The sequence below is a fragment of the Gobio gobio genome (assembly GCF_949357685.1).
Source record: "Gobio gobio genome assembly, chromosome: 8".
NCBI classification, from domain to species: Eukaryota; Metazoa; Chordata; class Actinopteri; order Cypriniformes; family Gobionidae; genus Gobio; species Gobio gobio.
Genome location: NC_137114.1, coordinates 49,392,045 through 49,415,753, shown reverse-complemented (window position 1 = coordinate 49,415,753; position 23,709 = coordinate 49,392,045). Strand labels below are relative to the sequence as shown.

Below are 23,709 nucleotides of genomic sequence, written 5' to 3'. Positions count from 1 at the left end.
ATAAATAAGTAAATATAAATGTTATGTGCCTTATTTGGAATTTTAAAGTGTATTTTTATTATAGCAATAACGGTAAAGGGACTATTGTAATAGGGTACATCAAATAGCCTAATATACTGCAGGCCAATGACTAAGCTCAGATTCTTCTTACCAGTTAAAATTTAATCTGTGATTTTGTTATTAATTTAAATTTTGTGCTTTTAACTTCTGCTTTAAATAGCATTTTTACACTGTAATGTTCTTCTAATAACCATCTTAGACACATTTTTTCTGTACTGTTTATGTTTATGTACTGATAGTGGCTAATAAAGTCGCATGCGAGAGAGTCAGCGGTAATATCATTGCATTCCTATTGGTCAGTGTTAGAGGAGCTTATCCTGCCCCGGACCAGGTTAGTTTCCCAGGATAAGTTGCCAGAGTAACTGAGTTTGAGCTATTTTAAGTTTGCTTTATGAAACAGAATCCACCTACAATAAGTCTGACTAACCAAAATAAGCCTGGCTTGTATTCTAATCTTGTTTTATGGAACAGCCCTCAGGTCTTCAAACTTTCAACGCTTGTGTCTGTCTCTTATGCACATCCTCTATTTGTTCTTTTGGATTTACATGGTAAAGTAACATCTTTAGTGTACACTCTAAAAAAAATTGTGCTATATGGCACTAAAAGTGGTTATTTGGCTCGTGATCATAGGGGAACCACTTTAAGTGCAGTATAGCACCAAATCTTGGTGCCTCAGTGGTTCTTTACCGGTTATTTGGAATGACTGAGGTGCACCGCTACAATATACAGAACCTGTTAAGATATGGTGCTATATAAAAGTGGTACCCCTATGATTGCGAGCCAAGAACCACTTTTAGTGCCATATAGCACCATTTTTTTGAGTATTACTGCCACCTACTGTATATTCTTTTGTGAGTTTTAGTTCTGTCATTCTATCAAAATGCGAATGACAACAGCTGTAAAAGTCCTGAATGATTCTGTTAATAAATGTTTAGTCATTGAACTTTCATGATTCAAATCAAATCACACACAAGTGAATGTTGTCGTGCTTGTCTTGTAAATCCTTTATTTGTACACACTTGCAACTTCCTGCAGCAGTTTTAATGGCATTTTAAATCATCTGTAAATCAAGAAAACAATCAACTCATTTTACAGCTTCTATTATTTTCTAACTACAGCCACTGACTCTTTACAATCAGAACACAATATAGTTAACGTTAGTAAATAAGTAAATTACATGAATGTCTTATTCAAGCAGGTTTTGCCATTATTACCCAGCAGGAAAAATACCAATCATTATTGACACTGTAAGAATTATTTTCTGAACTTCAAACGTCACTCTTTTCTAAGCATTTCACCAAATTCAAAAAAATTAAACTAGATGATATTGTGCTTTTGGGAGCAACTCCATGTTTTGTTCATCTCACGTCATTTACTTGACATGAAAATTAAATGTCACTCATTGTGACGACTTGTGATATTTCTTCATGTGTCTGAGAAAGTTTTTTGAATATCTAAAACCTATCTCACACTGAGTACAGTAGTACGGCATCTCTCCAGTATGAACTCGCTCGTGTAATTTCAAATATCCAGACTGAGTGAAACTCTTGTCACAAGATGAGCACTTGAAAGGTTTTTCTCCAGTATGAACGGTTTCGTGTTGTCTCAGATGGTCAGCTCTAGTAAAGCTCTTCCCACACACCAAACATAAATAGTTTTTCTCACCGGTGTGTGTTTTCACGTGACGTTTACAATGTGACAGCCGTGAAAAAGTCGCTTCACAAACTGAACATGCATAAGGCTTCACATCTGAATGAACTACCAGGTGTAGTGATAGATGTGATCCTGTTTTAAAATCTTTGCCGCACATATCACAGGTAAATGTTTTTTCTCCAGTGTGAACGTGCAGATGATAATTGAGATCAGTTTTAGATTTGAAACTCATCCCACACTGAGTGCAGAGGTACGGCTTCTCTCCAGTATGAACTCGCTCATGTATTGTCAGTGGTCCAGACTGAGTGAAACTCTTGTCACAATATGAGCACTTGTAAGGTTTTTCTCCAGTATGAATTCTTCGGTGCTGTTTCAGATGTACATATCTAATAAAGCTCTTCCCACAGTCACAACACACATGATCTTTCACTTTATGTGTTTTCTGTTGCTGTTTACAGTTTTCCTTGATGTCACAATGTTCATCCTCAACTTCATATAGTTTGTGTCTTCGCTCTTTCACTTCCATCTGGTCTAAAATAAACATTAGAGTCAGCTCAATGAGCATAAATGCGAAAATTCAACTGAACACAACAGATATCAGGGATTGTTATCAGTATCAAGTATCAGATCTTTAATGTGCTAATGGTTAGTTTTGTAATTGTAAAGTGGCGTTTTCTCTTTATAAAACTATAGTGATCATTATTTCACAGCCCCTAGATCTATTAAACTGAAGCTTTGATACTTCAATGCTTCTCATCAGTCAACAATGAAGAATCAAGAATGGACACCAACCTGTTTGTTCCTCAGTATCTCCATGTTTTATTCTGGATGGTTCTGGATCACTCATGTCTTCAATCTCCTCTTTAATAAACTCCATCTTTAACAGTCACACCGATTTCAGCTGCTACACCTGGAGTTTGTCCTTCTCTTGTAGGATGATGTGAATATTCCCAGTATTTATTGGTGTATTGTTGTGGGAGGGGCTTCACTGCAGGTGTGAACTGTGATCACTGAGATACTGACGCCCACAGGACCAGATCTGGACAAATCAAAGATAAGAGACAAAATATATACTTAATTACAGTTATTACTCTGAAAGTATATGAACATATTTGCTATACAGTGTAAGGTTGTGTATTATTACTATATAAAAGAACATCTGAAATATGGAAGTTCATCTTTGTGTAACCCAGGATTTTAACACCATTTGATTTTACTTCACTCAGTTCATCATGGGCCATCATTTGCTTCACATGGTTCACATTACATCACATGGTTAGTTCTGTTATTCTTGCTATTTTGAATGACAACTGCTTGTCACAGGTTATGGGGTGAGAGACAAAACACAGATGAAGATGATGATGAAAGTTAACAGGCTTTAATAATCCACAGGGTAATTCCAACGATACATCCAACACAACTGCACAGAGACGAGACCCAACAAAGACACTCAAACTGAACTTAAATAGGGGAGATATATGACACACACACACACACACACACACACACACACACACACACACACACACACACACACTGATGAAATCAAATTAAATACCATGATGACAAACAAGGCAGGGAGAAACAGTACAAACGAAAACAAACAGAGCAGGGCTGTGCAGAGAGTTCTTCGGGGGCAGGGGCTCAAATGTAAAAAAGGGGCAATATGTTAATATATATATATATATCCTTATGCTCATCAAGCCTGCATTTATTTAATCAAAAATACAGAAAAAAACAGTAGCCTAATATTGTGAAATATTATTACATTATATTTTATACTTTTTAACTTTTTATTAATCAAAGAATCTTGAAAAGAGTATCACAGTTTCCATCATTGACATTAAATCCTCATATTAGAATGATTTCTGAATGATCATGTGACACTGAAGAGTGGAGTAATGATGCTGAAAATTCAGCTGTGATCACAGGAATAAATTACTTTAATACATTATTTTAATAATATTTCACAATATTGCTGTTTTTTATCAAATAAATGCAGGCTTGATGAACATAAGAGACTCCTTTCATAATGCTGCATAATATTCAAAAATGGTTATATAATAAAGTCCTTTCACGTAACCATTTCGCCAGCCTACACTTCACATAATAGGCCTGTAGGTGCCGGCGGCACTTGTTTTTTTTTTGACAGATAGTTTCATGAAATAGTAAACGGTGTAGCAGCCTATCAATATACATAAATACAAGTGAATTTAAACTTACCATTAATGCGACTTTTGCTGCTGCTGCTGCATGGTTTTGTGCAGGGATTTGTTTGTTGTCAGTTAAAATCCATTTAGTCAGTGATGCAATTAATAAAATGAGACAAACCACAGGAAATCGTTCCACAAACGTTAGTTCGTCTGTCCATGTAATGTTCAACCGATTTATGAATAAGAGAAAATTACCGCTCCACTTCACATCGCCCAATGGCATTTGAACTTGCTTTGCCAGATCACGATTGGTTGGTGTATATACATGACAAACGGGCATTGGTGAATTGTGTAATACTTTAAAATATATAATATATATATTTGTAATTAAATCAACACATTAGCTCTGATTATGGATGAAAAAAAAAATATTGGTTTACTTTTTTCCCGTGAGGCCACACACTCTCTGAAAGGACCATATTTGGCTCGAGAGCCGTTTCCGAACAGTGGAAAATCAGCAGTCAATCAAAACGATCAAAACACAACCCATAGCAACGCATTATGACAACGCCTCAACAGAAATTGTCCGACTTGAGCTGTTTGTTACTATTGTATACATTGTCATGTTATAATAATCACGTTTATTTCGTTTTATTTTATTTAGGGGTGGCAGTGGCTCAGTGGTTCATGTAGGTTGTCTACAAACCGGAAGGTTGGTGGTTCAATTCCCGGTTCCACCTGACCAAGTGCCGAGGTGTCCATGAGCAAGACACCTAACCCCAGCTGCTCCCGACAAGCTGGATGGCGCCTTGCATGGCTGACACCGCCGTCGGTGTGTGAATGAGTGTGTGAATGGGTGAATGTGAGGCAAAATGTAAAAGCGCTTTGGATGGCCGTAGGTCTGTTAAAAGCGCTATATAAATGCAGTCCATTTACCATTTTATTGACCACGATGTTATCGTTGATATTTGTCTGAGAGGGGCACTTTTGATTCATTTTGAAAAAGGGCAGGGGCTTGAGCACCCAAAGCCCCCCCCTCTGCACGTGCCTGAAACAGAGTCTTGTGGTGTGACAGAACGGCCCCTGCCGGAAGGCGCGCCATAGAGATGAGGAGGATGAGGAGATGGTGAAGAGATGGGGGGTGCCTCCCCCACGCCCTCATTTTACGCCATGGACACACGGAAGACGGCAAAGAAGCGAAACTTCTCCGACGTGGAGATCGAGACCATCACCAGGGAAGTGGAAAAAAAACAAAATTGTTTTATTTGAGAGTTTAAAGAGTGGGATTAAAGGCGCCCACAAAAACAAAATATGGACCCAAATTACGAGTACTGTGAATAGTGTGGGGGTTGAGAAGCGCACTCCAGCAGAGGTAATAATGTTTTATTGCTTAATATAGACCAATAGTGATCAAGTTAAGTATGAGTTTTCTTCTTTCATGTAGGTGAAAAAAAAGTGGTCAGATATAAAGATTGCCACAAAGAGGCGCGCCTCGGCACTGAAGAGGAGCCAGAGTCAGACATCATTGACAATTGGTGTATGGTGGAAATCCAGTTTAAATAGCTGTTTGGATGAGAAATTACCTTTCACAATGCATTATTTTACAGCACGTGTTTTGAAACAATTAGCATTTAATTTCGTATCATGTTACATGTATTGGGGTGTACAATAGTGATGATGTGATGTGGAGTACCATTCATTCACATTAATAATTGCATGACAATTTGTAAGATTCTTCTTCTTATTATTATTATTTTTATGATTTTTATTATTAATGACGCTTATTGTTATTTAGAAGAAGAATGTTGTTATTATTATTAATTGTATTATTATTTAAAAGAAGAAGGTCATTTTTATGCCTAACCCTGAAACGTCAGGTAAAGCGCACAAGCTTGCAACTGGAGGAATACATATGCCTACAAATCAAATGCTTTGGTAAAGTCACACAAATTAAACATTGAAGTCCATGTTGCACAAAAATTAACACTGAAGTTTATAATTACTATGTTGTTGTTGTTTTTTTTTACAGTGGGTCATAATATAGCATATCTTTGTCAGTGCGTTTTGTGGGGTTAGGAAATGTTTTTCTGCGCATTTTCGCACTAACTCAAAACGTGCATACACCACCTCCTGAGCTGGCGTAGGATTTGAGCGTGCCGTACGCCAACGTCCATATTGATAAATCTCAAAGTCACCGTGGTTTTGGGTGTACACCAGGTGTATGCTGGAAATTTGGTGTACGCACTTTTGCTAAATAAGGGCCAGTGTCACTATATGATAATTGAAAGGAGGTGTTTGACATCACTGTTTCATCCAGAGCGGCTGTACAACATTTTAAATTCTTGTGCAACGACTTTGCACAATTGAATGCAGTAAACTGAACTATTTTTTTTTTTTTTTTACAGTGTGAAATTTAATTGAACTAAAATAGAAAATTGTATGAATATACCTTTTATTTGCTTTTTTCCCTTAAGTTTCTAGTTTAACAAATTAACAAATTGATATAAACTTAACTTACTTAGTACATTGAACTTAAATATACTATGTGTAATTTATATTATAAATTATTTTAAATTAAATTAACAAAATTTAACTTATCCGGGTTAACTGCCCCGGACCAGGTTAGTTTCCCAGGATAAGTTGCCAGAGTAACTGAGTTTGAGCTATTTTAAGTTTGCTTTATGAAACCGAATCCACAGAATCAAATCACACACCAGTGATTGTTGTCGTGTCGGTCTTGTAAATCCTTTATTTGTACACGCTTGCAACTTCCTGCAGCAGTTTTAATGGCATTTTAAATAATTTGTAAATCAAGAAAACAATCAACTCATTTTACAGCTTCTATTATTTTCTAACTACAGCCACTGACTCTTTACAATCTGAACACAATATAGTGAACATTAGTAAATAAGGAAATTACATGAATGTCTTATTCAAGCAGATTTTGCCATTATTACCCAGCAGGAAAAATACAAATCATTATTGACACTGTAAGAATTTTTTTCTGAAGCTTCAAACGTCACTCTTTTCTAAGCATTTCACCAAATTCACAAAGTTAAACTAGATGATAATGTGCTTTTGGGAGCAACTCCATGTTTGGTTCATCTCACGTCATTTACTTGACATGAAAATGAAATGTTGCTCAATGTAAAGACTTGTGACATTGGCTCATGTGGCTGAGAAAGCTTTTTGAATATCTAAAATTTATCTCACACTGAGTACAGTAGTACGGCTTCTCTCCGGTATGAACTCGCTCGTGTAATTTCAGGGTTCCAGACTGAGCAAAACTCTTGTCACAATATGAGCACTTGAAAGGTTTTTCTCCAGTATGAATTCTTTGGTGATTTTTCAGTTGGCTTGATGTAGTAAAACTCTTCCCACAGTCACAACACACATGATCTTTCTCACCGGTGTGAGTTTTCTCATGTCGCTTACAGTGATAATGTACCATAAAAGACTCTCCACAAAATGAACACACATAAGGCCTCTTGTTTGTATGAATTATCAGGTGTTTTTTTAGATGTGACACTGATTTAAAATCTTTGCCACACTGATCACAGTTGAATGGTTTTTCTCCAGAGTGAACGTGCAGATGAACACTGAGTTCAGTTTTAGATTTGAAACTCTTCTCACACTGAGTACAGTGGAACGGCTTCTCTCCAGTATGAACTCGCTCATGTCTTTTCAGTGGTCCAGACTGAGTGAAACTCTTGTCACAATATGAGCACTTGTAAGGTTTTTCTCCAGTATGAATTCTACTGTGCCGTTTCAGATGTACAGCTGTAGTAAAGCTCTTCCCACAGTCACAACACTCATGATCTTTCACTTCATCATGTGTTTTCTGTTCCCGTTTACAGTTTTCCTTCGATAAAAAACTTTTGATGTCACAATGTTCCTCCTCAACTTTACATAGTTTGTTTCTTCGCTTTTCCACTTCCATCTGGTCTAAAATAAACATATTCGAATCAGTTCAAGAAGGATAAATGAAAATTCAACTGAACACTGATTTAATAACAGAAAACAACAGAGATCAGGGATGTTTATGAGTATCAAGTATCAGATCTTTAATGTGCTAATGGTTAGTTTTGTAATTCCCTTGATAATGCAATCAAAAAGATGTCAGATTGTAACAGATTTATGAGTTTAGAGTTGCATTTTTTCTTTATAAATTTATAGTGCTCACTGACAGAGACGCGCAAATTAAAGAACACAGATGCAGCATTTCCATAATGACAAGCACAATCTACCAATTAGCGTATGGTTTAAGACATGCTTTTTTGGGGAGGTAAATAATAAATTATTAACACCAGTGAATAAATACCAATAAATTGTCGAGCACAAACCATTGTAAATGGTTGTAAACCATGAATTTTGCACCTGAAAGGGAAACTCCAAATGCATATGCAATAAGGTCAGCCGCAAAAAATACCCTGTCCACACCATTTCAGTGCTAATTTCTCACTGCGAGTCTTTAGTAAATCCTGACAGTAGTTTTTTTAATGCTAAAAGAGGGTTTGTGCTGGCACAAGCTGTTAGTAAATCTGACCCTAGATCTATTAAACTGAAGCTTTGATACTTCAATGCTTCTCATCAGTCAACAATGAAGAATCAACAATGGACACCAACCTGTTTGTTCCTCAGTATCTTCATGTTTTATTCTGGATGGATCTGGATAACTCATGTCTTCAATCTCCTCTTTAATAAAGTCCATCTTTAACAGTCACACAGATTTCAGCTGCTACACCTGGAGTTTGTCCTTCTCTTGCAGGATGATGTGAATATTCCCAGTATTTATTGGTGTATTGTTGTGGGAGGGGCTTCACTGCAGGTGTGAACTGTGATCACTGTGAGATACTGACGCCCACAGGACCAGATCTGGACAAATCAAAGATAAGAGACAAAATATATACTCAATTACATTTATTACTCAGAAAGTATATGAACATATTTGCTATACAGTGTAAGGTTGTGTATTATTACTATATAAAAGAACATCTGAAATATGGTTCATCTTTGTGTAACCCGGGATTTTAACACCATTTGATTTTACTTCACTCAGTTCACGTTTAGTTTGCTGAAGTTCCTTTGACATCTCTTCTCTGCGTCTTTACAATTATTCAAACTGTCATATTTTATAAATATTTTGTTGTTTGTGAGCTGTTCTGTGGTGTTGTTCAGATGGGACTAGTTTTCCACCAGTGTTCATATCCTTGTTGTCTTCATCAAACAATGTCAGCATTTTTATTTGCTCAAAATCGTCAATGAAGACTTTGAGAGTAGACTCGGATCCCTGGACCATGACAGTGCCATTTTGATATGGGTTTACGTTTAAGGGTCAAAAATCTGTCTAAATTCATCAAGTTTGCCTAGATGCTGTTTTATGTTGAAGTGTTTACTTTCTCTTATTTGTTAGTAAATTTCTCATTCTCTTTCTGGAGCTTAACTAGGGCTGGGCGATATGGCCCAAAAAAAATTATGATATAATTTTCCATATCAGTCGATATCGATAATTATCACGATAAATGTCAAATCTTTATTTCTTTAAAGTTTAAAGGCATAATTTTGCTCCTGAGTGAAAGATGTAGAAAACAGACAGTTTATTGTGGTTTTAAGTTATCCTTTACTGTCAAAACATGACAAACAGGCGAATAATTTATTAAAACTGAGGTAGATTTATTTATTACTAATAAAATCAATATTAATAGAGTAGAATATTAGAATAATAAAATAAATATCTATAGTAAAATCTAGAATTGTAATGATAACATTTGACTCTGCTGACGGCTAATGCAAAGTTAGTGCTTTAAAGATAATGTTTGTCAAAAAAAAAAAAAAAAAAAAACCTCTCTGGTCAGCATGTCAAACCATTTAAATAAATGACATTAACAATATAAATAAAATAAATAAAAGAAAAAGCTTTTTTTATTTTCACTCTACACTCCTTATCAATAATTGAATTACATATCCTTAATTAAAATAATTGTGCAAGCAGTTAAACAAACACGCAAAAAATGCGTTTTACGTTTAGAAACATTTTGAGTCCCCCCTCTCTTGCCTTACAGTGGATTGGTTCACCGCGCACCGACACACACACACACACACACACACCTGCGGTGGCTGGAAGAGCACAAAGATCAGTAGTTGTGGAACTCGAGTAAGGGCTGTCAAGTTCATTTTATTCACTTTAAACATCGGATGAAATGATTTTATGTATCGTTTAATACAGGTGATTGTCACAGGCCGGGGTGGCCCCACCCGTGTCTCGCACCACCCCTTTTTGGGCGTACCACCTTGAGGAGTTACCCAGAGACACCACGAGACCAAACAAGGGAATCGGTATTAAAAGTGGCATTTTATTGACTTAGAATAAATCCTAAACTAAAAGCACACGGGCTGATCCGACTCTTCTTCTTCCGGCTGCGGAGGGAGTTCACACAGCGATTCGTCTTTGGACGGCCAGAGGTAAGTAATGAAACAGGCCCTGATCAGGGATTCACACGGCGGTTCCTCTTCGGACAGCCAGAGGTAAGTAGTGGAGCAGACACTGATACGGGATTCACACGGTGGTTCCTCCTCGGACGGCCAGAGGTAAGTAGTGGAGCAGACACTGATACGGGATTCACACGGTGGTTCCTCTTCGGACGGCCAAAGGTAAGTAGTGGAGCAGACACTGATACGGGATTCACACGGCGGTTCCTCTTCGGACAGCCAGAGGTAAGTAGTGGAGCAGACACTGATACGGGATTCACACGGTGGTTCCTCTTCGGACGGCCAGAGGTAAGTATGGAGCGGACACTGGTAAGAGATTGGAACAAACAATGACAAGGGATTCACACAGCGGTTCCTCTTCGGACAGCCAGAGGTAAGTAATGGAGCGGACACTGATACGGGATTCACACAGCGGTTCCTCTTCGGGCGGCCAGAGGTAAGTATGGAGCGGACACTGGTAAGAGATTGGAACAAACACTGATAAGGGATTCACACAGCGGCTCCTCTTCGGACGGCCAGAGGTAAGTATGGAGCGGACACTGGTAAGAGATTGGAACAAACACTGATAAGGGACTCACACAGCGGTTCCTCTTCGGACAGCCAGAGGTAAGTAATGGAGCGGACACTGGTAAGAGATTGGAACAGAGACTAATAAGGGATTCACACTAGGGCTGTCGCGGTAACTGCAATATTGTAAAACCGCGCTATTGACAAGCCAACCGCAGAGGAAGGAAAGCAACCGCAGAAACCGCAGTGTTCAGTTTTTTTTTTTTTTGTGGCCTTGTTTTACAATTCGTCATGTGCATTTGATGTTAAATAAATTAATTATGATACAAGAGTACCCAACCCGCGGCTGAGTTAACGGATCTGCTGTCTGGCGAAAGCTACGTTACAGTGTCAAACCCGTCCTGAAACTCCTGACAGAAGATATGCTTAAACTATCAAGCGAGGATACCACCTTAACATCGGACATAAAGCACAAAATGTATAGTGTTCTACTGGGGAAGTATGAACCAGCTGCCTTACAAAAACTTTTGGCAAAGGCCAGTTTTTTAGATCCTCGATATAGGGACAATTATATCAATGACATGGAGACAAAATCCGCACTCATCGAAGAGATGGTGGGAGTGGAGGACGAAGAGACCGCTGCCAGTGCGTCAGTGGTTGGAGACGAAGGGCAAATGGAGGTGCCACCTGCAGCAAAGAAAAAAACTCTTGTACCCCTTTTCCACCAAGGCAGTGCTAGAGCTAATTCAGAGCCAGAGCTAGTCCCAGTTCATAGTTGGTTCGACTGTGGAGCTTTCTAAGAACCGTTTGCTTTTCCACGGGCTGAGAGCCACAACAGAGCCAGGTCTTACGTCACTGTATACGTCTCATCTCTCTCAGCAAAGCTAGCGAGGCAGCGGCAATGTTGCCAAGTCCGTGGTTTTGCCGCGGGCTGTTTTTTCATGTCCACGGGATGAAGCGACCCCAATTATGTGATATTTAGCCCCATATTGCGAATTTTAGTAGGCAACCATGCCAAAAAACACATATTTTACCCCCAAATGTGATTTTTACTGGGGAATCCCCCCTGGAACGCGATTGGGCTTGTTTTGAGCTTGTTTTGAGTAGCAATTGGGCGGGTTTGTTGTGAAAACCTAGCAACCCTGCCGGGAAACACACACACACACACACACCAGGCTTGTTCGAGACGCATCAGCGCTTGCCAGACCGATCCACATATGATATAAAAACGCATGAGTGAATCAAAAGCATAAGGAGTCATGTGCTCTCGCTGGACTCGTTATCATACGGCGATCGGTCTCTGCACAGCACCGCTGCGAACAAGCCTTCCATCAACAATGCAAACGTTGCGTTACTATTGATTCACATGGCTTTACGATCCTACATCGGCATCAAAACACAACGCAAACACAGCGAATCCAACGCATTCATGCAGTTCGCCGTAATTTGTATAGACGGAGATTACAAACGAACAGTAGCTGTTAGCTCCATTAGCTGCTATTTCACAATGGCGGATCTCAAGTTTGTGTTCATCTTGTTGACCCCGCCCCCAGCGCCTGACGTAATCGGTTCTTACTTCTAGCCCTGTTCTAGCCCAGCAATGTTTTGGTGCTACTTAAGAACCACTTTTCCTGGCTCGGAGCTAGGGCTTTGGGTGTGGAAACACAAAGAACCGATTAGAAACTAGGCTCTGGCTCCGATCTAGCTCTGGCTCTGCTTTGGTGGAAAAGGGGTATTGGAGACCTACTGAAGTCACGGACAACCTCCGCGTCAGCGCCCATACCCAAGAGAGTGCGAGCATATAACGAGCTCGGTCGCTATCTGCATGAGGAGTGCATCGACTCCAACGCAAATCCACTGTCCTGGTGGCGCGATAATCAGTTTAGATTTCCGCTGCTGTCCAAAGTCGCGCGCAAATACATGTGTATTTGTGCAACGAGCACACCGTCAGAAAGAGTTTTCAGTGCCGCGGGGGATATCGTTACCCCCATGCGATCCTCCCTGAAACCACATAAGGTTATGTTGGTTTTCTTAGCGCGAAACAATGACCTAAGGTGTAAATCACTTTCGTTAACGCTTAAGTAAAATTTAGTTTATTCTCTGTATTTTCACATGGTTTTGTTTTCAAACGCTGTTTTCATGTGATAGCCTACTTTAGAATTCTTTCGTTTTTCAAAATGGAACATGCATTTTCTTATTGCTTCTTTTCATGTGATACGTTAAAATTATTTGATTTCTTTTATTTTTTAAATGGGAAAAGGCATGTTCTTGTTGCTGTTTTGCATTTAACAATAAACAAAAATGTTTTAAAACGTGTCTCTTTGTCAGTTAAAAAGCAACAATTTATGCTACATAACTCAACAACAGAGCTTTTTATGCAGTAAAATCAGGATAAATTAGGTTTGTAAAAAAACAAAACAAAACAAAAAACGGCGGTAATACCGCAGACCGCGCTATTGAGCCACCCATAATAACCGCAAGGTAAATTTCATAACCGCGACAGCCCTAATTCACACAGTGGTTCCTCTTCGGACAGCCAGAGGTAAGTATGGAGCGGACACTGGTAAGAGATTGGAACAGAGACTAATAAGGGATTCACACAGCGGTTCCTCTTTGGACGGCCAGAGGTAAGTAATGGAGCGGACACTGGTAAGAGATTGGAACAGAGACTAATAAGGGATTCACACAGCGGCTCCTCTTCGGACGGCCAGAGGTAAGTAATGGAGCGGACACTGGTAAGAGATTGGAACAGAGACTAATAAGGGATTCACACAGCGGTTCCTCTTTGGACGGCCAGAGGTAAGTATGGAGCGGACACTGGTAAGAGATTGGAACAGAGACTAATAAGGGATTCACACAGCGGTTCCTCTTTGGACGGCCAGAGGTAAGTAATGGAGCGGACACTGGTAAGAGATTGGAACAGAGACTAATAAGGGATTCACACAGCGGCTCCTCTTCGGACGGCCAGAGGTAAGTATGGAGCGGACACTGGTAAGAGATTGGAACAGAGACTAATAAGGGATTCACACAGCGGCTCCTCTTCGGACGGCCAGAGGCAAGTATGGAGCGGACACTGGTAAGAGATTGGAAAAGACACTGATAAGCGACTCACACAGCGGTTCCTCTTCGGACGGCCAGAGGTAAGTATGGAGCGGACACTGGTAAGAGATTGGAACAAACACTGATAAGGGACTCACACAGCGGTTCCTCTTCGGACAGCCAGAGGTAAGTAATGGAGCGGACACTGGTAAGAGATTGGAACAGAGACTAATAAGGGATTCACACAGCGGCTCCTCTTCGGACGGCCAGAGGCAAGTATGGAGCGGACACTGGTAAGAGATTGGAACAGACACTGATAAGCGACTCACACAGCGGTTCCTCTTCGGACAGCCAGAGGTAAACAATGGAGCAACTCAATAGCCTGGTAGCAAATCTTGTCAAGAAATCAAACAGCAGTGCATAAGTGTGCAACAAATCCTCTTCAAACTAGACGATAAGCAGGTACTCACTCCAGGGATCTCCTTCCGTGTGAACAGCTCAATGTACAGATTAGGGGTGCACCGAAATTTCGGACGAAAATGGCATTATTGGTTTCGGGCCGAAATAAAAAAAACAGCCGAAAATGTAAACCGAAAATGAATGTCACCCGCCCCTCCCATCCGTGCGCAAGCGCTTAGGTTTCACTCACGGTCGAGCTGTTATCACGCAACGTGTCTGCCTATCAAAGATTAGGCATGTCAGTGGTATGAGAACAAATAGAGACGGATCCAGCTGAACTACCCATTGCCAGAAGCGACAATCCCCTCGACTACTGGCGCGTGAACGAAGGCCGCTTTCCATTGCTTGCGCGGATTGCACGCAGGTATTTATCAGCCCCAAGCAGTGTTGCCAAGTCCGCGGGATGTTTTTCCATGTCCGCGGGTTGAAGCGACCCCAATGTGATATTTAGACCCAGGAATGCGAATTTTAGCAGGCATCCCTGCCAAAAAAAACCACACATTTTACCCCCGAAATTAGGGCTGAACGATTAATTACATTTGCGATAATATCACGCACGTTACACATATATGCCTGGCCTAAAAGAAGAAAAAAAAAAAGAAAAAAAAAACTGTTTGTGTTTGATCTATCTAATATTGAGTTGTTCATAGTACTATAGGCTACAATAGAGGTGGGAGAAAAGATTCTCTCCAATGATTCTGGATCGATTCTGAGCTTAGATTTTAACTGTAGGTGCGCGGTGACGCTGCGTGTGTTTTAGAAACACCCGTATTCTGATTGCTTCCATTCTCTCACACACACACACACACACACACACACACACACACACACACACACACACACACACACACACACACACAAATATTATTTCATAATGTTCTGAAAGGTTGACGCGAATTGCAATGACATTCGCAGGCTTCTTTGCACAGGATATGCACTGTGAGAAACTTTGCTTGATGTCACGCCTACAGTGTGTGTTCTCGTGTGTTCTCTTTCTTATATTAAAAATAAGAAACTCAATGACAGAAGGCTTTCCATTTCAAATGGTCATGCGGCGCTTTTGTGAAGAGTGCTCGCGAGCTCACGTCTGTGTGCGTCTCAAAATACATTTAAACGACGCAAAAATAATTTAAACACCATCAGTAATGTCTTAATGAATTAAACAGACAGGGCAAAAACATCCATTTCAAAAGAGATCTGAGCATTAGTGTGAATGCAGGTCTCCCGCTGTCTATGATGATGTCATCATTAATAGTCAAACAGTAAAGCTGAGAAAGAGAAAAATCTCTCACAGTTCAGACACTCTTAAATACTGAAAGCACTCTGTTCATTGCTTATAATATGTTTTTTGTTCCTCTTTTATGATTTACTAGCTTGTTTTGCAGCTATATTAGTTTATATTTAAAATGATTAACATTTGTTAATTTAGTTATCAATTGTTTTAATTAAAATGTTATAATGTGTAGTTATTTTAAAAAGCTTATAATTACATATATCAAACATTTTGAGTTTTTAATAAATTAATAAGGAAAAAATTCAAGATTTGTTTTGGAATCGGATCGTGAGGTACCAATTAAAGATTTCCACCATTATTATACAATGATGTATTGTTGAATAATACAGAAGATAAAGAGTTTAAAAAATAATCGCATATTAAATCGCAATGGTTAAAAAAAAAGAAAAAGCAATTTGATTTTTCCAGAATCGTTCAGCCCTACCCCAAATGCCATTTTTGCCGGAGAACAGTGACAGACAGTGAGAGATTCAGTGCAGCATCTCATGTTCTAAATGAGAACCATTCTGTGATTTTGTGTGCAGTTATTCAGATAATTGTGGATCTTTTTTTGAACATCTGTTAAAAACTATTTTATTTGATGGAACATAAAACTTGAAGAACAATATTAGGCCTATTTGGTATTATTATTTATTGTTAAAAATATTTTAGGTTATGTTATGTAACTTAATAAAAGTACACACACGCACATGGCGACCACTGGGATTGAACCAGCAACCTTCTGCATATCAGTTCCATAGTTTAACCCACTGAACCACCATTATATATATATAATGGTGGTTCAATGGGTTAAACCATGGAACTGATATGCAGAAGGTTGCTGGTTGAATCCCAGCGGTCGCCACCAGTGTGTCATTGAGCAAGGTGTGGTATACTGAATAATCTGTGATCTGATATAAGTGCATAATTATTATCACTATCAGTTTTCATGTATTTTAAGTGCTTTTGCTTTAACTGTATTTTACGTGCTTTTGCTTTAAGGGATCATTCACAGATTTGTATTAGATTTATATAATTATAATTTTTTTCATTTAAATACTTGTTGCAAATATTGTGAGTTCTATAAAAAGCGCTATCAGTTTGAATTAATTAAATATATTATTATAGTTAAAGATGGCTGTGTGTGATTGGTTGTGCGGGCGTGTGAGCGTCATCGCGCGCCGTTGTAGAAAGAGTTCTCGCGATACGCGTCTGACGCCCGTTTCACACATACTCCGTTTGCAGTGCGTGTGCGGTGCGTATTTTTTTCCGTACCCATGTTAACGGATTACAGCTTTCACACTGCGCGCGGATGCTGTCCGTCAGTCCGTTCCAGGTGCGTTGCGTCTGCAGCAGTCCGGCGATCGTTTCCGTACCGAGTCTATTTTTTGCTGTGCTGCACTGCGTAATTAAAGTGACAGCACAATGTTCGCTTTAAAATAAACATGTTCTGACACGAAAATCTAGTAATTTTACCACAGATGTATGTCATTTAAAATATACTCTGTTTCAAAGTCAACACATGGCTTTTTTTTTCTCGGGTAAAGCAAGGAAACGACACCTTACCTGGCATTTAGGTTAAAAAAATTGAAATAATGAAGAGCACGTACGTTCCTGGAGGTGGAAAAACAAAAAGGTCTTTATGACCTGCTTTTAAAAGGGTTTAAAAACGAAAGAGAAGACGAGAGTCGGCTGTTTCTATTGTAAGTTTCTAATTTAAAATGTTTATAGGCTATAAGTTATATTTCAATGTTTTGCCACTTGTGTGAGCTAAAGTAGGCTATAGGCTATATAAAGTTATATAGGCTATATAAATATAAAGTAATGAATTGAATAAAACGTTTAAATGTACTACGTTAAAACGTGACATCTATGAAAGTGTAAACAAAGAGAATTGCAATTCTGACAAGCCATGTTCAGTAACAACTTTTGGATTTGAAATGAAAATAATAATGAATAAATGCTGTGTTTGTGGTACAACCGCGGATCAGTTGCGCGCTGCAAACGCAGCATATATGAAAGCACAACAGCGCGTGCTGCTCCTGCACCGCATACGCAACGCAACACGCACCGCATACGCACTGCAGACGGAGTATGTGTGAAACGGGCGTTAAGCAGCAGGTGAAGCGGCAGGTCAGATACCTTTCTCTTCTTTTATACACACATCCTTTTCAATTATTCTTTTTATTATATCCATAACCTGAATAATCAAGGATAATCAAAATAAATATCTCTTTCTCTGCTTTCATATGTAATCTAGAGATGATTGTAATTCTGTGTGATTTCATACCTTTATATATTTAGTTTGAGGATGATTTTGTAGTATTAAAACTAGTCTCCCCAGATGCTCTGGGTTGACCTCCAGCCATGCATGGCTCCCTCTCGCGATAGTTATGACGGAGTCGTTGTTTGGGTATTGAGTGTTCTCTAGATAAGCGGTCATAATCCCCTGACATTAACTAGAGTGTGATGCCCTAGTGCTTGTATGTGTGTGCATCTTTACAAGTTCTGTGCAGGTTTGTTGGAGCTATCTGATCGGGGCCTGACCCCCCTCCCGACAGGCAGGCGCCCTTTACGACATCCGAGGCCAATCTTACCCTTGTGGGATTGATGTTGTGACGAGCATCCTGACTAAAATACGCCATTCCGGCATATCTATACATGTGTGACAAATGTTTAGACTTTTAGGTCTCCGTAGCGAATTAAGGCTTAGGCCATCTGTTATTGTTGATGTAATCAATGTCCTTGTAACCAGTATAACTGGTGAGCAAAATTCTCTGTGAGTTAGAGTCTGGCCTGCGATTCCACTAGAGACCCTGACGCTGGCTTCTGCTGATGAAACTGCAAACTATTCTTCAGTAAATATGTCTTTAATTAATCTAACTCTTGACTCCTGGTCTTCATTCAACATATCTGGTCTCTGGGTCTAAAACTGTGTCCCCAACACGTCATTCAAGATAAACAAATGCTTGAACTCGTGTTCATTAATATATCATCCTTTACAGGTAACTAATGTATAAAAAGCACACCATCATTGTTTTATAGGAAGGACTGTTAACTGCATTGTTTTCCTAATGTATATGAGAGAGTTATGTCTGTTTAGAGTTAACGATCAGTGCTGCGCACATGGTTGGCAAACGTGTTGCGATTAGCGCGCGCGCTCGAGTAATACAGAGACAGAGTACAGACTATGTAATGAGATTGTATGTTTCATGGTTTCCTTTAGTCATTAATATTGAGTTATGAGTTTCAGCGCTGGTTCACTGCTAGTGTGAGTATGTACAGTGTATGACGTCATGATTAGTCAAGCGAGTTCATGGTATGATTGGAATTTGAGTGCTTACATGACCAGCATGTAAACATGTATGTAAGTTTGTGATACATGATGTACATAATTTGTATTGATTCAAGATAAACAAATGCTTGAACTCGCATCGCTTGAACTCGTGTTCATTAATATATCATCCTTTACAGGATATTAATGAGTACTACAAAGGCACTTTACTCCATGTTGCACCAGGGGGATTGTCCCTGTAATAAGGGCACTGTAAGTCGCTCTGAATAAAAGCGTCTGATAAATGTAAATGTATGTATGTATGTATATTAATGTATTAGTATAAGAAGCCATTTTCGGATTCAGTTTTGGTTTTCGGCCAAGTGCATCCTACATTTTCGGTTTCGGCCCAGAATTTTCATTTCGGTGCATCACTAAGACAGATAATGCTTCCTCTTCGGGTCAGAGAGTCAAACAGCAATGCATGAATATTCAACAAATCCTCTTCAGATCAGACAGGATGGAGCTGCACTCCTGTATAACACACACTTGACACACGACACATAGGGATGGGCGATATCTTATCGTTTGCGATATACCGGTAAAAATTCTCCCCACGATAAGAATTTTTCTTCCCGCGATAATAACGATAAAGCCTAGTTGATGGCGCGACCCATCCGCACAGTGCCGTCGCTGGCCGTGTTGATGCCCTAAGCGTTATTACTTTATGATGGCCGCAGTGGCTGCATTCGTCACTTAGTATATATGAACTTTTCTTGTGGTGCTCTCCGCAGCACTTGGTGCCCTACGCGGAGCGCGTGATGGGAGCGGCGGCACTGAATCCGCATCTCACGTGCAGAGCTGCGGAAGAGTTCATAGCTAAACGAGGGGCTACCTGAGGCCAATCTGAACCTGTACATACAGATGTATTTTCACTCGCTGAGCACTTGGACTGAGCGCTTAAGAGATTCACTCTGTCTCAATCGATCGGTAAAGCACACTATTTCAGTTCATCTCAATGAATGCGCTGTGCATATGACGCGCAGTAAACACTAGTGTGAGGCGCGCGACTGAGAGCGCTCAGTGTTTCACACACACACTCAAAGAGAGAGCGAGAGAGTCTTACACCACACAGAATTGACGTGCTACATGTAAACAATATCCTTTGTTGTATTTTCCTGTAAAATAAAGGTGTTTATTTGGAATTATTCAGCCTTTCGTGAACAGGAAGAGACGAATGCACAAACCAAACGGGAATCTCATAGGCTGTGCCTGTTTTGATTTCAGCAAATCAGTTTGAATGAGCGCTGACAACGTGATTAATATTCATGAACCCAGAAGCTCATTAATCCTTAGTGCAGTTTATTTTTATTAGTTGAAGAATTCGTGGTATTATTTTATCAACTCAAATGACTGAAGTTCTATAATTAAATCCTTATTTGTAACTTTTTTGTAATCTGAAGACATTTTTGGGATAATTACTTTTGCTGTTTCTGCTATTTTTACCACTGTTTGCACCATGAGTGTATGAATACAGAATCGGTTTACATGTAAAACTTGTCATTGATTTCAAAAGTATTATTGTTTGTATTGTGTGATGTTTTTTAGCACAGTTGCACTATTTAAACATTACCTGCACCTTTACAGAAGACAATTATATCTGCAACTTTTCCATTTCTGAAAAGGCTGGTGTGGAATTTTACATAAAAAAAATAAATGTATATATATTTTGTATTATAGGAGCCTATTTGATGACAGGTACGTTTTAAGTAAGATCATTTGTTTTTCTGAGTCTGCATGCAGCTCTCACTTGTATCCAAAAACATGGGGAATGATACTACATTTATCGTCATTGATATCGTTATCGCAATAAATACTAGAAAATATCGGGATACATTTTTAAGTCCATATCGCCCATCCCTAACGACACAGCACTTAGTTAGTTTCAATTCGCCGCTCGAGCCGCATAGCTGTCAACATTGAAAATAAGGGAGATTTCCCGGAATCCATCCACAAAATAAGGGATTTTTTTTTTTTTTACACGATTCTTACCCACAAACTTAAAAAAAAAAAAAAAGTTTATAACTACACAATATATTTTGATTTTGGCCGTCAGCGTCCTGATCCATCATCGTACATCACACTCATCTACTATACTCTCCTTGAAGTTCACTTCCCGCTACTTTTTCCCTCTTCCTCCCACCCGCCGCTGCAACTGTCTTCTTCTTCTTCAACAGTAGCCTAAGCCAGTGTTTCCCAACCTTTTTTCAGTCATGGCACCCTTTGAAAATGTTCTCCATTTTGTGGCACCCCCTCGCATACGTTACGCTAGGGGTGTAAAGGTACAGATTGCTCACGGTTCGGTTTGTATCACGGTTTTAGGTTCACAGTTTCGGTACAGTTCAGTATTTGCTATGTTCAGGGAAAAAAGGACTACTGTCAAATAAAAATAAAGAAAATAATAAGAACAAATCATTTAAATACAAGCAGCAGCACAAATAAATACTATCGAGCAAAGATACTAATAAAATAAAGTATGCTTTTCAGGTTTTTCAGGTACGTCTAACATTAGTTTTCAGGTACAGAAATTGATCAAATGTAAAATAACATTGCATATTTGAGTGTATAAATTAAAGATTAATTCTATTAAACTTACAAAAGCTATTCAATCAAGAGCAGTGAGTGATGTACTTGTCTTTTGTTGTTGGGCAGTAAAGGCTACTGCCCCTTTAAGACCTAATGCACAGATATGTGTCTTTCTCGAATGTATAAAGTTTACTTAAGGCATATACAGACTCTGTCAGCTAGAATACTCATCAAGATGGACATGTTGACATACTTTTTGCGTGAGTTTGTCCATTCAAGAGCAAGACTTGAAAGAGAACTCAATATTTGCGTGCTGTGAGACGTGTGCGCGCTTTCGGATGAGTGCAGAGACACATTTTCTCACAGCTCGCGCGACTTCTCACTCGCGTCTTCTGGCACTAAACCCGGGTGAGGATGGGGAAAATGACTGGTCATATTCGAACATACGGCATGCAATGAACAAAGTTTACAAAGAGAGGATTTTTTTAAAAATTTGAACAAAAAAAAATATATATATATATTTAAAGGCCTTTTACACGGCACCCCTGCTCTCGTCAGACGGCACCCCGGTTGGGAAACACTGGCCCAAGCTACTGTCTGTGTGTACTGCCACCTGCTTGACTGGAGGTCTAGCAACCCAAGAGCAAGCCACTTCACAGACACCTAGTTGCGTGTTCTGAGTTAACACAATCAGAACGTAAAAATACGGGATATTTTACGGGAAAATACTAAAACGGGAAGACAGCGGGAAAAGAGATAAAATACGTGAGAAACCCGGAAAAAACGGGAGGGTTGACAGTTATCGAGTATGCCAACTGGGGGCAGTCTGGCAGACACAAAATTATAATGTCCACAACTGTGCATGCATCAATCACTTCAAATGGTCACACGTGTTCACTTCACACTAAGCACTGCAACTCAAACACCTCACAGTGAATAAGGTCTCCACTCGCGGTCCCAGCCGACTTCCTCTCAATCGACGAACTGTGCATCCAAACTGTGTGGGAAGTGTACTATGAACACACACCTGGCATTAGAGGCTTCAAACCAGATTTCAATATCCTCCGGGGCAGTTTCACCACACTGTTGTATACAGCCGATACTGTAGGCATTAGTTTTCCTAATAAAGCTTACAAAGGACACTTAACTACCTGATGAAGTAACATAGATGCCCGGCCTCTCTTCCTCTGTTCGTATTACCTCCCTTTATGAATCCAGGTCCGCCAAACCGCTGATTTAAAGCTCCTTCATAATGGTGTGCAGTCTCTCCCCGCTCTGTGTGACCGCTTCTCTCTTCTTTCTTCTTCTTTGTTTTTAGCGGCGGTTGGCAACCAGCTTTTGGCGCATTACCGCCCCCTTCTGCTCCTGAGTGTGAATCAGACAATCGGTTTACAATCTAGTTTCCACATAAAAAGAAATAAAAGAAAATAATAATCTTACAACACACATTCATTCACTATCCAACACACTTTCCCGTCTCCCTGTTTTATCCTCATAACCAATGAAACAAACCAGTTTCCCTTAAGAAAGTTAACAATATCCTAACCTGTGCTCTGTCACCTATGTTCAACACTCCTTTTAATGTTAATTCCTGCACCCCTAATTCCCTCAAATAATTCCTTATTATCACTCTCTGTACCTCATACCTCCTACATCTTATAATTGTGTTCCACTGACTCCTCTACCTGACACCACTCACACAAGCTTACCTCGTGTTTTCCTATCATTTTCAGTGATTTGTTTAGAGCACCATGCCCCAGCCTTAACCTTGTCAATACTATTTCCTCTCTCCTGTCCTGTGCCCCCCACCTAACCTAGTTATTTTTACACTCTTTTGAATTTGATATAAATGCCTTCCTTTCTCCTCTCTGTCCCACCTTTCTTGCCAAATTTGGTTAGTTTTTTCCCAGATGATACTTTTGACCTCTGCTTTACTTATTTTAATTTGCATTTCTATATTTCCCTTCTTTAAAGCCCTCTTTGCCAATTCATCCACCAGCTCATTCCCTTTTACCCCTACATGTGCTGGAACCCACATAAATTGTACCCGTCCTCCTTGATTTGTAATCCTTGTTACTGACTGAAGGACTTCATATAATACATCTTGACGGCTTTTTGAGTGAAAAGACCTTAAATTCTCAAGGACTGAGGATGAATCGGAGCATATCAGAACCCTTTCTTGTCTTGTTTTTTCCACCCACCTTAACGCAACTAAT

General features: G+C 39.5%; 1 long non-coding RNA gene across 1 annotated transcript; it reads right to left on the bottom strand.

Annotated features, from left to right (window-relative positions):
- Positions 1-911: 911 nt before the first annotated feature.
- On the bottom strand, positions 912-22,803 carry LOC307130002. The gene is made up of 4 exons (XR_013816982.1): positions 22,645-22,803; positions 8,493-8,741; positions 2,506-2,752; positions 912-2,244 (listed from the first exon to the last, which is right to left on the bottom strand). It is a non-coding gene; the product is annotated as an uncharacterized lncRNA (long non-coding RNA).
- Between the last annotated feature and the right edge of the window lie 906 nt (positions 22,804-23,709).